The sequence below is a fragment of the Podarcis pityusensis genome (assembly GCF_964106645.2).
Source record: "Podarcis pityusensis genome assembly, chromosome: 3".
In the NCBI taxonomy this organism is placed as follows: domain Eukaryota; kingdom Metazoa; phylum Chordata; class Lepidosauria; order Squamata; family Lacertidae; genus Podarcis; species Podarcis pityusensis.
This window is the reverse complement of record NC_138026.1, coordinates 37,421,448-37,439,929: the sequence shown is the minus strand read 5'-3', so window position 1 is coordinate 37,439,929 and position 18,482 is coordinate 37,421,448. Positions and strand designations below refer to the sequence as shown.

The 18,482-nt window shown below is 42.7% G+C and overlaps 1 protein-coding gene across 50 annotated transcripts in view; it reads right to left on the bottom strand.

Annotated features, from left to right (window-relative positions):
- The window catches only part of RIMS1 (regulating synaptic membrane exocytosis 1), a 241,366-nt gene that overhangs the window by 156,745 nt on the left and 66,139 nt on the right, over window positions 1–18,482 (bottom strand). The gene's annotated exons all lie outside the window — the stretch shown is intronic.

Genomic DNA, 18,482 nt, shown 5'->3' with positions numbered 1-18,482 from the left:
CCGGCAATGGCGGAGCTCCTCCGTTCGGGAGGAACTTGCTCCGTGAAAAACAGGGTCTGACCGCCACGGCGAAGGTGGAGACCCATTGAAATCACAAGCGGGAGAAGCTTGTGAACCTGGGATTCGGCTGGCAACTTTTGCGCCTTCCCTACTCGCGGGGAAACCCTGTTTTGGGGGTCCGGAGCAACGTGGGGTGAGTGGCGCGGTGCTTTGAATCGACTGCTTCTTTCACGGAGTGAAGCCGCATTGCTGTTGCCGGAGAGCGCTGACTTTTTCCTGTGGACAATTGGATTTTAAACAACTACGCGGGAGTAAAACGGAAAATTGGATTTTTAAATACTTTAATTTGGCATTGAACGGGAAGGTTGTAAACAGGAAGTCCGCCTCCTGTTTTTGTAAATAGACTGAAGCAAAGACGCTACAAGTTAAAGCCTTTGAAAGCTTTTGGCAAAGGATTAAATTTCCACCGGTTTAAAATACAAAACCCCCCTTGGAAGCAGGAGAAGAGGGGGAAATTTTGGAACTAGTGAGCCTGCAGGAGAGAGTGAAAAATCAAATTACCACTGCTCTGAACCTGGGAACGGGCTGCCAGATGACGTTTGGAGAGAGTGCATTTGACAGAACGGATTTGACAGCTAGCTAAATAAGAGTAAGATACTGTTTCCATTGTCCTTTTCTGCGCTTAAAAAAGAGGAAAAGTAACTTAAAATTTATCTTTAATGCTTGAGTTGTGCCTGAAAGAACTGATACAAGTGGAGACTGTTTCCCTCTAGAGGGAGCTTTTGAAACTGTAACAGGAGCGTAACTGGGGGATTCCCAGCTGCAGATAAGGATTCTGAGAACCAGAGAGCGACCTTGGACCATTTAAAAATGTTGACAGGAGAGGCCATTGTGACTGTTTTATGTAAGATAAGCTGTTCGCTGGGACAACTTCACAAGAAGATGGATGACATGACTTTTAAAGTTGATAATTTGGAACAGAAAGTGACCAATTTGAGTCAAAAAGCGAACACCAAAACAGAAATAATTCAGGACTTGGTACAGGAATCCATTTTGGCAGGACAAATGGTGGAGGAGAAGGAGGAGAAGGAGAATGCTGCTGTTGTTGAACATAAAATAATACAAGTGAGATCTGTGGCTTTACAGAAGCAAATTGAGGACTATAAGTTGAGGCCTTTTATGATTGAATCTAGGAAAAGTCAGACTCTGAGGAATGGATCCTGGTTTGGATTAAAGAAGGAAAGTTGGAAAGAGCCCTCTATGCAGGGATTAACTGACTTTTGGGACATGGACTCGGGCCTGGAGGAGATTGAAGTTTTGGGGGCCTTTGGACTTGGAGGAATCCTGAAATATGCCCTGAAATACTTTATGGACTGTAGCTTTAACTATGGAAATTTAGCTGATCTGTTCAGAAGGAAGAAAAGGATTGACAGGTTGGAGTTTCCCCAAGATTTGCTCTTTAGCATTAAAGAAAATGAAGAAGACCTGCAGAAGGGACTTGGAAAAGAGTTAAGAGCCTCGGACATAAGATCACCAGGTTGATGGACTTTATGGAGCTGACGGAAAGGACTGGCAGAATCCGAAACCTGGGAGATGGTGGAAGGAGATTGGAAAATTTAAAGTTTATATATAGACTTATGGTAAAACTAATGAGTGATAGAAAAATGGTGGAATGATTTTTTGTATTTTTTATTTTTTATGGGCTTAGTAGAAATGTTATAAGGAGTTAAGCATATATAAGTATTTTAGTTTTAATGGAAAACAAGGTTAAAAAATACGTTATTTACAATATTACAGAAAATGGAGAAAGATGGAAAGGATTTGCTGAAACAATTAATAGAAGTGGAATACAAAAAGGGAGGTGAGAGGAGGTCGAGGAAACAAGAGAATGAAAGATAGAGTATGGAAAAGAGATGATGTATGTTTTTAAATTGTTTTTGTTTTGTTTCATTTAGGGTTAAGGCTAGGGAGTGGGGTTTGTTCAGGTTAGTTTAATGTGTTTAGTTTTGAGTTTAGGGTGTGTTTTGTATTGTCTATATATTGTATTGTATTGTTTTTTTCTTTTTGCTTTTCTCTTTTTTTTCCCTGTTTTTTCTTTCTTGTTTTCTTTCTCTTTTTGTAATCTATAAAAGTAATAAATATTATTTTAAAAAAAACAACAAAGCGATGCAGTGTGTCTCTGCCCTTCTCACAGCTCCAGCCAGCCTACAAGAGCCTTGCAGTGTGGTTCAGATCTCAGGGTGGTGAGTGGTGGTGAGTTTCAAGAATGGGGAAGGTATAAAGGGCACCTTTTTTCCCTACCCCAGGCTTTCCTTGTTGTGCTGCACAGTTATACAGGATTGATAGAACCAAATCTCGGCAATTTGAAATTATAAATCAGGCATAGGCAAACTCAGCCCTCCAGATGCTTTGGTACTACAACTCCCATCATCCCTGACCACTGGTTCTGTTAGCTAGGGATGATGGGAGTTGTAGTACCAAAACATCTGGAGGGCCGCGTTTGCCTCTGCCTGTTATAAATAATATTCTGAAGATGGGAAAGCTATCCCTCCGCTTTATTTACATCTTCTCTCTCAATCCATTTGCCCTGTTGTCATCATCTATCAGGCAGGTTTTGTTTTTTTAAGTCACTTCCTTTAATTCACAAACTTTTGCACTTCTGTACACCTAGGTAGGGCATCCCCCGTGTATGTATGCAGAAGTGCCTGCCTTATTTTTGAGAGGCTTTCTTTTTGATTAAAACAGTCGCCCAGCAGATGGCACCAGAGATTGCAATTTCACATAGCCATCATCTGTTCAGTTTTAAAGAACTGAGGTTTCCTAGAAGCAAGTGCCTTTAATTTTGTGGTAACAACGGCCTTATCTTCTGTTAAAAATCTCTCTTTATAAATGTAAGAATATTTGTGTGCATGAAATGAGTATTTGCCTGTTCATTTGTCCGCTCAGCTTGTGACAGGAGTGTGCAAAACGACAGCTTCTGTTCACAACGAATCAGTCAGGTAACCACCATCATGTTTGGATATTCACAAGGAAATCAGATAGCCACAACCAGGCCCTAAGATCTAGTATCTGGTGCATTCCACTGGTGTACACAGAAGGAACCATCCCTAGCATTTGTTTTCCATTTCTAATTTTACGTCAAAACCAGCTTTTCAATATAAGTCCAGCCTGGTGTAAGAGTTTCTATAGGAGGAAGAAAGACTGAATGAGATACCCGGTTTTTGTGGGGAAAGTATTTTTATAGTTCTTGAGCAGAACGAAACACAGGGAGCAGATGAAGAGCACAACTTCTACAATTTTTTGTGAGTCTCTTTGCATATAACAATAGTTCATATTAAGCCCACTGATGTTTTGTGGGACTTGTTTACATAGTGAGTAAACAGTCCACACACAAAGGCTGACAGATCTGCAAATGCTTAAAAATACCTAGTTTGGTGTAATGGTTAGAGCCAACTGAACTGATGAGACTCAGGTTCAAATTGCCACTGAGCCAGTCACCATCTCCCAGGCTAACCTACCTCACAGGGTTGTTGTGGGGGGGGGGAGCAGAGAGAACCATCTACATTCCCTCAGCACTTCCTTGGAGTAAGATGGGATGAATATATATGCATTTGACACTAACTGTTGCAGAAGCCACCAAGTCAATTTCCCTGTCCGTCCATGGAAAGATTTTGAGCCCTGCTGGTGACTATTCAGCTGGAATGACAAAGCACCCTTAAGGGCACCTTGCTCCTAAAACATGTTTTGCTTGAAAATAAAAGCCCTCTTCAGGTGTTCTCTTAACACATTGCACTCTGGCTTAGGGAGGGCAGCAAGAGAACCAATGTGGTGTAATGGTTAGAGTGTTGGACTAGGACCTGGGAGAACAGGGTTTGAATCCCCATTCAGCCACGATGCTCACTGGGTTACCTTGGGCCGGCCATCATCTCTTAGCCTGACCTACCTCACAGGTTTGTTGTGCAGATGCAATGCGGAGGAGGAGAACCATGTGCACCACTCTGAGATCACTGGAAGATAAGGTTGGTATATAAATTAATAAATAAAATAATAAGAATGGTGAATGGCCCTCTCTCACATGTTTTATTAAGCAGGGCACCAGAACACCTGAAGATGGTTTTAGTCCCATTAATTTCCAGTGCATTCAGGACAACTGATGTTATGTACTGAAGTTCTCACCCTGGGCCAGCAGGGGGATACTGTAGATAGTTATGCAAATAAGGGATCGAAAGTGACGTTCAGTGATTGGATAGTTTTAGAAAATTGTTACAGTTACATTGTACTGGAGCTCTATATAAGCAGGCTGACTGAACCCTTCAGTTCAGTTCTGTTCTGGCCTGTGAATAAACAAGAGCTGTTTGAAGAATCGCTGTGTTGTCTGATATGTTCACCCACAATTTAACAACTGATATGATGCGAGGAAACTATAAAGGTCCCTAGGAGGCCTTGTAGAAGTCTCTCTCTCTCTCTCTCTCTCTCTCTCTCTCTCTCTCTCTGCCTTACCTGCCTTACATTGCTAAGAGAAAGATGACACTCTTAAAGTGCTCTGAAAGGGCTAAAGAAGGAAAGAAGAACAATAACAATATTTCCAAATGTGCTTAGGGACTGCAGCTATTGGTTGAGCTTGAATTGTATTCATCTCAAGAGCAAAATGGTGGCACCTGTTCACTGCAACTACACTGCTGCTGGCCCTGCTATGGCATTGTGAGAGGGACTTGGCATAATTCCAAAAGGTCCACTTCTCACAATTATTTAACAAGATATGGAAAGGATCAGCCATAGGAGGTACACAACAGGTTTACAGCAAAGTGGGTTACTGTTGAATTTCATTTTTGTACATCATCTCAAAAGCTGCAAGCGAACATACCTATTGAAAGAAAAAGGCGCTTCAAAACCCTGGTGACTCAAGAGGCACAACTGGACGATTATGAGTCAGTGATTTATGATAGCTAAAATAAAGCAAGCTAAATATGCAAGCTTCCCACTATTATTCCCGAAATGATCGCATGCAGCTGTTCAACCAGGAAGCTTCTCTCTGACCAAGCCAGCAGGAACTATTACAGCCATTCTTGTTCAGCTTGAAGCTTTTATATCTCAAAGCTGATGAAACATTTCTGAAAGTTCCATTGCATGTGGTTTCTTTTTCCCAGGCCCAGAGACTGCCCACATTTCACTATTGATTCCAGCCACTCACTCCTTAGAAGTCTCAACTTCCGAGTTCAATGGGATTTCTTCCTTACATAAAGAATCAGAATTTGATTAAAAATAGCTGGCAGAGGAAAGACATTGCCACAGGGGAAACGGCAACTCTACAAGAACCTAAGAGGCTTGAAACTGGGTTGTCTGTGCATAGAGAACCTCCTTGGTTGTGCAAGACCATTAGAAGGACCTGCTTCAGCATCTACACTCAGCTCATTGCTATCCCATACTGCAGCTGACTGCCAGCATCTAGTGTGGGGAACCAGAAATGTTTTGTAGCTCTTAGGAAGGGAGACCTGATAGGTGATGTTGCAATTCAGAGTGCTCTTGTTAAGGGTTCTAGCCAGCCAACCACACCTGTTTTCCAGGACACTCTATTCCATTCACCTGCCCTGGGGGAGAAAAAGATTGAGCCAACGAGCAACTATTTCTATATTGCTCATTTCCCATCACATAGTTGCCAGGTTTTGAACAAGTAATCAAGGAGAAAGGGGAGTTAAAGTCACACATCAGGGCAGCTCAACTTTTCACACCAAGTGGGCCGCAAGCAGAGCTTTCCAAACTATTCATGTTGGTGACGCACTTTTTAGACGTGCATCATTTCTCAACACAGTAATTCAGTTTTACTAGCAAACTGGAGGCTAAACTAACCCCTTTCCAGCCCCAGGAGGAGCACAGGGAGCATTCACACGACACACCTACACACTGCGGCCAACACACTAACGTGTCACAACACACAGTTTGGAAAGCTCTGGCCGCAAGAGGACTTTGATGTGGAACCTGCAGGCTGCACACTACCTTGTCACTTGGAGGGGGGAGAGCAAGGCCAAAATTTGACAAACACACCCCACACCTTCATTCTGCCTTCCCAAAGCCAGCTAAGTGAGGCATTGGGCTTTGGGAAGGAGGCACAAGGCTCTGGCAGGATCCTAAACCCTCCCACCTCCTTTTTAAAGCTGGGTGAGCACTAACTGGACTTTGGGAAGAAGGCAGAAGGACTCTAGGACGCTGTCAGAGTCTTCCCACCTCCTTCCCAAAGCCCAGCCCCTCGCTTACATGGCTTTGGGAAGGTAGCAAAGGGACATGACATGAAATGTAGCCCAAGGGCCCCACATTGGACCACCCTGGTCTAAATCATACAAAGCCTTTGGAGTTATTATTCCATTCGGGGAGACTTGATTCCTAGCAAAATACGAGAACAAGTTTTATGAGAGAAATAAGCAATAATTTTCTGTACTGTAGGATAAAAATGGAATTGTTTACCAGTCACAGCAAGAGCCTGGATAGCCTTCTAGTCCCTGCTGGTATATATCCAAGTTTCTAGTCTGTGCTTAAAATAATGATTCCGATTAATATTTTTTAGAAGTCTGAAGAAGTCAGCAGTCATATAAAAACCCCCACTAACCTAACCATCTTATGCACATTTGGTCAAAAGCGAACCTCTCACTGCGCTCCGTGGAACTTACTTCCTACGTGAATCCGTATCAGCCTTTAGAAAATCTTCTAGAGTCTTGATAAATTAGGACCATATAATCCTGACAACCCACAGAGAACAAACCATCAACCTACTAGGGTTGAAGGACAGGTCAGTTTCTGCACAGAATAGTTGGTTTTGGGGTCATTAGGAGGTACTCAGTGGTCTACAGGCTGCCCACCACTTTCCTGGTCCCGCTTTCTAGGTTTTTAGCTGCGTGCTGAAGCATTTGCTGAGAGCAGAGGGACCCAGCGCTAAGCACACAGGACTGGCAGAGGACTCCAGGTGGACTCTCCTTCCTTGGAGAGGCTGGATGGCCATCTGTCATGGATGCTTTAGCTGAGATTCCTGCATTGCAGGGGATTGGACTAGATGACCCTTGCATCCCTTCCAACTCTAAGATTTTATTATTCCAACCCTCATTTGCACCCCGATGGTGTGTTTGTGTGTCCCTCCATTGGTCTTCCCATTCCTCTTCTGTCCACTGAATGTACAAAGTGGGAAGAAGTGCTACTGGTAGGACTCCCCACCGTCTGCCAGGCCTTCTAGGGGCAGGGCTGCATCCCAAGCAGGTCCCACTGCTGTGGTGGGACACCTTCAAACCCAATGTACCCCCTCCACCTCCCCCCACCTAGGTACTGTGTGCAGCAGTGATGTGAATGCAGCAATATCCTTATACAGTGGTACCTTGGGTTAAGTACCGTATTTTTTGCTCTATAAGACTCACTGTTTCCCTCGTAAAAATTAAGGGGAAATGTGTGTGCGTCTTATGGAGCGAATGCAGGCTGTGCAGCTATCCCAGAAGCCAGAACAGCAAGAGGGATCACTGCTTTCACTGCACAGCGATCCCTCTTGCTGTTCTGGCTTCTGAGATTCATAATATTCTTTTTCTTGTTTTCCTCCTCCAAAAACTAGGTGCGTCTTGTGGTCTGGTGCGTCTTATACAATGAAAAATACGGTACTTATTTCGTTCCGGAGGTCCGTACTTAACCTGAAACTGTTCTTAACCTGAAGCACCACTTTAGCTAATGGGGCCTCCTGCTGCTGCTGCGCCGCCGGAGCACAATTTCTGTTCTCATCCTGAAGCAAAGTTCTTAACCTGAAGCACTATTTCTGGGTTAGCGGAGTCTGTAACCTGAAGCGTATGTAACCTGAAGCGTATGTAACCTGAAGTACCACTGTACCAGATCGGAGTATTTGCCCATCTAACTCAATATTGTTTACTTTCATGGGCACTGGCAGTAACATCTTTCCAAGGTTTCAGGCAGAGGTCTTTCACGTCACCTGCTACTTGAGCCTTTTAAATGACGTCTAGGATTTAAACCTTTAGCATGTGATCTACCCATTATCATCATATCAGAGCGTCAAACCATCCTAAATTCCAAATATTGCCATTGGAAATGGACTGCAGAGGCAAAAGGCCACCTGCTATGCCCCTCCAGAAGGAGATACTTAATTGTTTGTTTCAACTTGGCTGAAGTTAGGCTCCAATGCTAACCAAGCAACTCCTGACCATTCTCCCCAAAAACTCTACATTGAACCATCAGAATAAAACAGGCAATACTCTTGATAACTGGATTCATCTCAGTTTAAAAGCTAATGCTTGAATGGGAAAAAGAGGAAGGTTGGGTCATATTAATGGACATAAATAATAAGCTATTAGCACTTCAAGCAACAGCAACGCAATAGCTAATTTAAAGTCCAAGAGGGGTTATAAGACTTTTTATTATGCATCTTGAAATTTGCATCTGTTTAATGCTTTTATTATCCTACCTGCTGAGGACAATTTAATAGACTGCATAATGGCCCAAGTTAACTGCCCTTAGAAAATATTTTGGTTGGTTTCCGGTGTTCCAGAGAGCTCCTGCACAATAAATGAATATGTTGAGCTTGTTTGATTAGCCCTTGTCTGAAACTCCTTTCCCCCTTCCCAGTCACAGTAACAGCTAAAGCTTATGTAAAGCTGTTACTTGAGAGGGGCTATAAGCTCAGGGGCAGAGCATATACTCCTCATGGAAAGGGTCTCCCATTCAGTCTCTGGTATCTGCAGACAGGGCTGAGGAAGACTCCAGAGAGCTGCTGCCAGCCAGAGTGTGCAATACTGTGCTAGATGGACCAACAGCCTGACTCTGTGAAAGAATCCCCCAGTAAGGGGGGAACGTATGAACAGGGGGACAGATTCACAGACACTCCATTAAAACTTTAAAAAATGTGTGTGTGTGTGTGTGTGTGTGTGTGAGAGAGAGAGAGAGAGAGAGAGAGAGCGGGAGATATGCCCATTCAGAACCAATTCATTTCATAACAAATAACCACAAGTATGACCCATGATTCTTTTCCTGGAGAATATTACAACTTCCAAACATAACTGGAAACATGAAGGAAACGACGAGACAGTGGTGGTTAGCAAGAAATGCCAAAGTAATATGAAACCTATTTCTCAGGCAAGTGTTTGGTAAGCAGGTAAAATGGATTACAGTTTTGGGCATGGCAGCACCTAAAGGGGGAAAAAAGGGGAACCCGCATCCAGGTATATCAACATATATTAACGGATCAGGGAAATATATTACAATATGGGAAGAAATGTAAACAGAATGTGACAATGAAGTAAAATAAATATATTTTAAAATGCGTGTATGTTTTGTTATCAAATAATATAACTTAAATCTGTGTCTGTGGAAGAATTCAGGTATGCATCATACACCAATTCACCATTATTTGAAAACCAGTTGACCTAATTCAATTGTTTGGCTGCAGAAACTCTTCTGCATGCAATCTCTGATGCCCCCTCCCCCATTTATTGGCATGCAGAAACCTGATTGTATTGGAACTCAAACCAGCCAATAGATTTTTTATTTTTTTTATTTTTTTTACAGATGCACATCTAAATTAGAATTTTGAGGAGGTGCATTACTGACTTATCATTTTATGTTAAAATATCATTGAGCTGGGAGTTAGCGTTCATTTAGATGTAGAAAAGCAGCTATGAACAATTTAAAATTAAAACAGCCACAGCCAAATATAGGCCGCTAATTTCCTTTTTTTGCAACAAGCACTGTCCATAAAACCCGTCTAAAAGAAAGGGGGGGGAAAACATCTGTTGGAAATTTCCTTCACAGAAGATTTATCAGGATTTAGAAGGAAAAACATTATTGTCTCCACCAGCCAATCAATGTTGAATTCTCAGTCTTCCCTCACCCCCCACCCCCATGCAATATGAGACAACAGTGTTAGCAAAATAAGAGTGCTTCAGAATGTTTGGGAATCAAGAGCACTGATTAGCTTGCGAGGAGGCAGTGATTTGTAATATAGAGAATGAGTACAAAACCACTCAGTGAACATTTTGTTGCTGGTACCGAGCCATAGTCAACTAACAGCTGCAAACAAGTGTGGAAAGAATGAACATAAACACCAGCAGCGTGGGCTTCATTTAAAAATAGTCATAGCAATCGAACCACTTGATCCCAGATAACCTCCTCTCCCCCCCCCCCGGCTCGTTTTTGATATTTTTGTTTCTTTCCCTTGCAAAATAATTATGAATGGGACTTTGCACTCTGCTGCCATAACCAGTGAAGGAATTTGCCATTATTAACACATCGGTGGCTGCTTTCCCCCTCCTCTAAGGGTGTCTCTCATCACATACCTAGTGCTTTTGCCTCTGTCAAGGCTCACTGTGGTTTGCAAAGTCTCTAAGCTGACATAAACATACCTTTGGGATGTGGTTGTGTGTACAGTGCAGTCACATCATGAGTGCATCTAGCATACATGAATTCAACTAAACACACTAATTATTATTATTATTATTATTATTATTATTATTATTACTTTTATCCCAGCCATGTGGCTGGGCGTCCCCAGCCACACTCCCCCCTTCCGAAAGCACTCCACCACAGGACATCTGCCACTGCAGCTTCTGCAAAAGTTCCTTCCTTCTACTAAGATCCCACCCGCCAGTTTCGGGATCCATTCCAGATATTTCCCGCTGCCTCGCCAGGATTTTCCCACCTTTGCCTGCCTCCTCCCTTGTTTTCTACCCTTTTCTAGATTCTTCCCCCTTGGGGGAAAGCGCTTTCCACCAGTTGGGGTGGAGCCCTCCAGGCTCACACATGCAGTGGAGAGATGAGGATGGCCACTTGCCAGGCAGTGCTTACCATGGCCCCACTGTCCGTGGGAAAGCCTTCTCTGTTGTTGTTGTTGTTGTTGTTGTTGTTGTCGTCCTCCTCCTCCTCCTCCTCCTCCTCCTCCTCCTCCTCCTTCTCCACTGTTTCATCCAGCTCCTGCTTTCTGGCCTCAGGAAGGCACTGAGACCGAGGCAAGAAAAGCGTGTGGCACAGCCACCACACAATCAAGCAGCAGCACCAGACAGAAACAGGAGAGTGAGAGCCCAACTACAGGCCTCTTGGAAGCATACTGTACTTTATGGGCGATGTGCGGCAATTTCAACTATAGGCGATTTTCACCTTACCCGCTGGATTCAGAGTGCAACCTCTGTGTAACATGCAACTCTGCTGACACAATTCCAGACACAATGCTCCAAATATTTCATAGTTGCTGTAAGTCCCCTAAGCCTATGGATTGAAGGCACATAGTATTGCGGCTTTGCCAAGATAAACAAGTTTGGGTCTGATCAGTATTTGGACAGGAAACCACCTGTGGAATCTCTTTATGCTACCTTGAGTTCCATGTAAATGGATCATTAACAGAAGTACAACAAAATGTTGTAGTACTCTTGCTCAGTGTTCTGTTGAATCAGCCATACCCTTCTAACAAACACTCCATTCCCATCCCTCTTGCTAGTTTTCCATCCTTCTCCCAACAGTAAGTCAAAATTCTATGAGCACTGAACACTGGGGATGTTTTGGGAGTGTTCCCTCCTCTGCATTAGGGTTCCCCCCCTAAAGTTTTTGTTTGTTTGTTTTATTTCTGCAGATCTTTGGAGATACCTCTCCCTTGTACCCTCTGAACCCTGGGGATAAAGGGAATTATGCCATACCTGTAATAACTTAGTAAATGTAAAGTTTAATAGAAACAGAAGCCATACAGGCAACTGTTTTAACACGCATTCGACCACATCTCTGCATCTGACATGTGGCAAAGTCCTTAGCACTCATCAGGGTGATACAGATAACAAAAGCTACCCGGTCATATTTCAGGGCTCCAAGTTTCTCCAATTTTTTATCCAAGTACCTGTACAAATAATCACTCTTTAAAAAAATCCACTAGCTGACTTACTGAATGAAACAGTGATTCATGTCCCCTTTATAGCTATTGATTTGGCCTCCTCAGCAGATTCGTCAATACTCTAGCCACATGCCACACAGATTTATTAAAACTAATATTTAAAAACCCATCTCTATAACGTGTGTGCTCTATCCCCAATCTGTAACCGTATCCACAACACTTTTATTCAAGTATACAGTTTCAGTGTTATGACAGAAGAAAACTCGTATCATAATAATACGAGTTGGGAACTCTGTGGATCTTGAATTGAAAAAGTAGGATGAATCTAGTGAAAGTGGATACACAATCTGAACCTCTAGATCAGGGATGAAAAGCTTCTGCTTGAGGGCTAAATGTAGGCTTCCAGGCCTCCATATTTTCTACACAGAGGATAGAGGCGTGAGTGTAAAAAGACTAGCCTGCTGTACAAAAGCAACATTCACATTTGTTGCTCTGCCTATTTGCCTTTGGCTCCACCCAACAAAAATGATGAAAAAACTTCCCCTTGCTAGAAGCACTAAGACTCCTGCCTTTACATGACTAACAGGGCAATCCCTTGTGCTTGCTGAACTCTGCATCTTCCAGCTAAAGCCACTGTGCTCAGGACGAATTCTACAGAAGGTACCCTTCACGTCTAGAGTCAGGCCTTGCTGCCCTCAGTCCCAGCTTGGTAGCTTTTAACTGTGGCAAAAACAATTATTTCTAGCCACTCTGATACCGACATTATCTCATAGTCATGGGTTACACTACATTTTTCAGATCTGCAGATGTGCAAATAGTGGGATTTTCTTTAATGCTTTATCGCATCCACAATAAAAATGTAAAACTCTATTAATGTGAGGAGAATCGGCTTCCAAATAATGAAGCAGCTGTGATTTTAAAGGAAACACAAACACACACACCCCACAAGCTTACCCCCGACTACTGAATACTTGCAAATAAGGTGTTGCATCACTGACAGAAGATACTTGAGATTGGGCTTAATCAAAACACTGGAGGGAGTTCTGCAGCTGCCTCCCTAAATGGACCAGAGATGCTACGTGGTGGAAGGAAGGAACTAGTTACAAGATGTGTTCCTGCTTTATCTGATGGCAACCACACATTTACAGTAACATCCACCTTAGGAATGTTAAGAAGAGCCCTTCTAGATCAGATCAAAGGCACATCTTATCCAGCATTGTGTTCTCACAGTGGCCAACCAGATGCCTATGGGAAGCCCAAAAGCAGGTTCTGAGCACAATAGCCCTCTCCCAATCATAATCCCCAACAACTGGCATTCAAAGGTATACTGGTGAAATTTTGCACATGGGTTCAATAAGGTCCAAAAAATCACTAATGTCAGTATATCACAACTCCAGTTGGTAATGGAACAGAGGGCAAAAGGTGATCTCTCTGTAGAAACCAAGGTGCAGATAGCATACAGAGAATCAACTCAAACATCTTGTAAATCCTTTGTCAAAGAGAGCATGCAGTCAACATTATTTCTTCCTGTCCATTATAATGCTCTATATTTTCACTCCTCAGTTTTTACTTGGCATCCAAGTGCCTGGAGAGCCACATATGAAAGTGAGATGAAACACTATCTCACATCCATGCTCTTTGTGTTTTCTGAAATAAAAAAGAGTCTTTTCATTCTGGTTAAACACACACACACACACACACACACACACACACACACACTTGGCACTGACAAAGATTAAATGAAAAGAAGGTGAAACTAGGTGATAAATTCAAAGCGCTTCCACCCAGCCTGTGTAAATCTACATTTTTGGCACAAGGCATATGGTAAACACCAGGTCTTTGTGACTAGAAACATAAAACGCTAATGCTGTTTGTTTTACCTGCAGCACCAAGGCATACCTCTTTGCTCTTTTTGACTCTGTCTCTTCCTGGCCCCATCACACCTCCTGGTGCGAAATCTTTTCCTGCTTTGCACATGTCCTGATTATAACCACCATATGGTTGTTACAATTTCTGTAGCTTTGCTCTGCTTTACAGGCCACTGTGCTTTGCCATATCTTTGCTGCTCACCTTGTCTTACCATCTGATACCCATCATCTGTTTAGCACATTGCAAGCCAAGAGCATTTACTTTCTTCGCTCTAAATGCGGACTTGAAACAGCAGTCGCTGTATTCTTTGGAGGCCCGTGTGGAGTACTCTAGCACTCCGAAGGCAGAAGACTACGCTGCAGAATGAAAGGTGCTCTCAGGTCACAGCAATCTGCCTCATACAAATGGGCAGGACAGCAGTCCTCCTAGCTGAGTACTGTCTACATAAGAGGTGGAGAACATCAGGTGGAGAACCAGGAGGTCAAATGTAGCCTCTCACCTGGTCACACCTACCCCTCCCCTTAAATGTTGGCTGGAATGTGCCACTGATCTCTAATAATGCCTCTTGGCTGCCTGGAGGATAGAAAGAACTGCGTAAGTTTGTGTAGAAGCTAGCCTACAGCACAAAGGTAAAATTTACATTCGTCACTCCACTCGCTTTTGCCTCTGGTGCTGCCCACTAGTGGTATGTTTCCACTGAAAGGTTGACCAGAAGGGACTACAGTCCAGTCCTCAGAGGGGGAAAAACCTCCCTATCCCTGATCTACATCAACTGACAATGAAGCCTCATGGTTTCAGAGTAGGGTCCTTCTCAGCCCTACCAGAAGAGGTCAGGAATTGAACCTGAGACCTTTCATGAGGTCCACCACTGACGAGCAGCTCTCCCCTTTAGTGGTATTCAACATGATAAAAAAGAGGAAAAGAACCTAAGACATACTTTCCAACATTTCTCAAATGAAAATAGGGATGTCCTATTCCATCATCATCTTTACTACTACTACCGCTACTGCTACTACTACTACTACTACTACTATTATTATTATTATTATTATTATTATTATTATTCTACTTATAGCCTGCCCATCTAACTGAGTGGCTCAAGCCACTCTGGGCAGATTCCAACATATATAAAAACATAATAAAACATTAAACATTTTAAAACTTCCCTATACAGGGCTGCCTTCAGATGGCTCAGGGAGCAGATAACTCCATACCCACCAACATTTCTCCAATGAAAATAGGGATGTCCTAAGGGGAAAAAAGACATTCTGGGATCAAATCAGAGACTGGGCTTCTGTAAATCCTGGAAAATCCTGGAAAATAGGGACAGTTGGAGGGTCTGAGCAGAGTCCATCTACTTCAGCATCCTATTCTCACCAAAAACCTGTGGGAAACTTGCAAGTGGGACCCGAACCCAAGACCCCTCTCCCCTCCTGTGGTTTCCAGCAACTAGTATTCAGAAGCATTACTGCCAAGGAGGCAGAGCACAGCCATCTTGAAAGAAAGGAATGGAAGAAACAAAATCCATTGAGTTCTGGGTGTTGGTCCCACATGCATTAGTGGTAATTACAGGGGGTTTTTCCCCTTTAAGGTAATGGGTAAATTTACACTATGCTACATCCTGAAGATATTTTGCATTTGGACTAGAAAAGGGAAGCACAATAAGATATTTACCGGGATCCCTTTCATCAAATGCTTATTGCATTTGTTCTAGGGCTGTATTCAGGCATGTAAAATAGTCTCTGCAGCCTGAGGGGTCATATCATGTCCCACCCAGTCTTAAAGCTGCTACTGTCTCGGCTGGCTAGCTGCTGACATTACTATTAAAAATATTTTTGGCTTCACTCCTTTTTGACCCATCCTGGGCTTAATGGTTACTTTTCAGTTAGTTCATCCATTTTGACACTGAGGCTGTTTGGTGACGCAAAGGACAATGGGACTCAAAGAAACTGCTGCTTGTAACAACTGCCATTTGATATCCTACAAACAAACAAAAATAAGAGCAGGAACAAGTCCCTTCCAGAACAATGGCTTCACTTTCTTGGTTGTTGAAAAGAGGCTACGACACAGCAGATCACTGAATGCTGAGCAGCGACCAAGAGAGAACTGAAGAGGCTGCCCTCTGCCATTCATTCATTCATTCATTCATTCATTCCTTTTATTTGTATGCAGCTTTTCCTCTGCCATTCATTCATTCATTCCTTTTATTTGTATGCCGCTTTTCCACACACACAAAAATACTCAAAGAGAACAGGGGTGCATTTCAAATAAACAGTTAAAAAAATAACACAGCAAAACAGTAACATAATAGCATAAAAAGCACATTTCAAAACTATAAATATAACAAGATTCCATAAACAGCAGGCAACACCTAACAGCAGAAATAACAGTAGAGTTTCAGAGTTTCACCTTAGTCCTAGAAATACCTCTCCCATGCTGTTGCTCACAGACTCACTCCTGCAGCAGCTTCTTATATGACTTCCAAGGGTAAGAGGGCTAGGGAGCTAGAAACAACCTTCCCATTATGTTGCTCCCAGACCATTGATCCATCTAGCTCAGGGTTTCTCCAAGTTGCTGTTGAAATACAACTCCCATCCTTCCTAGCTAGCAGGACCAGTGGTCAGAGATGATGGGAACTATAATCCAAAAACAGCTGAATACCCAGGTTTGGGAAACCCTGAGCTAGCTCAGCACTGGGGAAAATATGGCCCCCTATACGTTGTTCGGCTCAAAACCCCCATCGGCACCAGCCCCAATGGACAATGGTCAGGAATAATGGGAGTTGCAGTCCCCAGCAACACCTGGAGGGCAACAGGTTCCTCATCCCTGATTCTAGTTCAATATTGTTTTATATTGGCTGGCAGGGGTTCTCCAGGGTTTAAGACAGGGTGTCTGCCTCAGCCCTAGTTGGAGACACCAGGGATGGAAGCTGAGTCCTTCCGTATACAAAGTAGTTCTATAAGCACTGAGATACAGTCTATTGCTGGCAAACATCTGACTGGAGACAGTGGAGGCAGAGAAGAAGTGGTGCAGAGACAGGGACACTGATGGTGAATCACGAGTGTCATTATCCCACACCTGCACGGGACACTCTGTTCATTCAACAACACACCTCCACAGTGCTGTGAAGGCTCCTCCTTGCCTCCAACCAGGCAGTCACCAGTAAAAGCACCTGGCTTCCTTACCTGTCAATTACTACTCAGCAGAAGCAGGCATTTACTGTTTACACCAGCTGCCATTGCCCAGAAATCAAATGCATGAGTTATTTGCTTGCTGAAATCAGCCTACAAAATGTCCACTGCAGTATGTGAACTTCAAATGACTCTTATGAACCAAAAACATAAAATGACAACCAATGACAGGCTTCCAGTATAAATCCACACCCTTCGCAATCTCTTAATCTAATTTTCACATCCAACGTATCTTAACAAGGCTTTGAGATTAATCTCACCTTTCCCCCTCACCACAGCCAACAGGAAATTCCTTACAGAATTTAGTAAAGCAACGTAGTACCCTGATATCCACATGCAATAATCTACAAATCTGTTTTGGGAAAACTACAAACAGACCAGATAACATGTTTTCAGGATTGTGCTTCTTATTTATACATTTCAGATGCTGGCAGGTTAGTAAAGCAAGCTGTTTGCAACACCAAATTTCTACAGAGCATCATTTCCCCCCTTTTTAAAAAAACTGCCAATTAGCATCTCCCACTGTCAAAAAAAGAGGGTTCTTTAATTAGGAACATGAAAAGGCTTTAGAATTCTTGACACAAATAGAGTACTTGTTATTGTGAATGATGTCACACATCATTCCGCAGCATCCTCATATTCACTTTTCTTCCTTTAAAAGCAGAATGTAGGATAGATTTATGACAATTGTACTTTAGATGCAAATAGACTTCAGTTCTCCTTCAGCCTTGTGCCTCACATTGAAGCATGTTGCAGATGGTAATTGGATCAATGTAATTGTTGTTCTGTGTAAACTCAACTCTAATTAAGAGAAGACTTTTGGGGAGCTGAAATTTTGGCATATGTTTTTGTTCAAACTCCCAACGGCTGAAAATGCAGTGGTTCCTTCAGTTAAATTCCCACACAGACACATATCTCCCTCTGCTTACCCCATAAATCACAGTTTTAACCTTCAAGTATTTGTTCTGATTTCAACACGATAAGTGTCTAGTTCTGGTAAGGATATGATTTGCATTAAGCCAATAGAGAGTCATACCATGCCAGAATGACAAGAACCTAGGCATGGGGGGGGCAGAACATTTTACAGGTAATAAAAGCAAATAGATGGAAAATATCTAGAAGAATTAGAGATTTCAAAGGACTATGCTACTGCAACTATAATCTGTAGGTCAGACCAATGGGCCATCTGGTCCCATATTCTGCATCCCAACAACAGCCAACACCTGACACCATAGAGTTAGACTTAGAAGAAAACAGGAAACTTTATGCTTTATTCTAAATTCCTGATTGGGGTGTGCATTCATTTAAGAACACATGAAAAATTAAACCCAAAGAAATCAATAGGACCTGAACTTTCTCGACAATGCACCATTATTTGTAACAAATTAAATTAATCTGTAAGAGGGTTTTCAACTTCTTATCATGTGGGTGTCACATAAATCAAGTTATGGAAGAGGAATAGTCAGAAAATTTGCAGTGAGTTAGAATAACATGGGTCAGGGAACAGGAGAGAGGAAAGATGTGATGAAGCTAAGTGCAGATAAAGAAAGTATTACTGGAATTAATAGGATTTT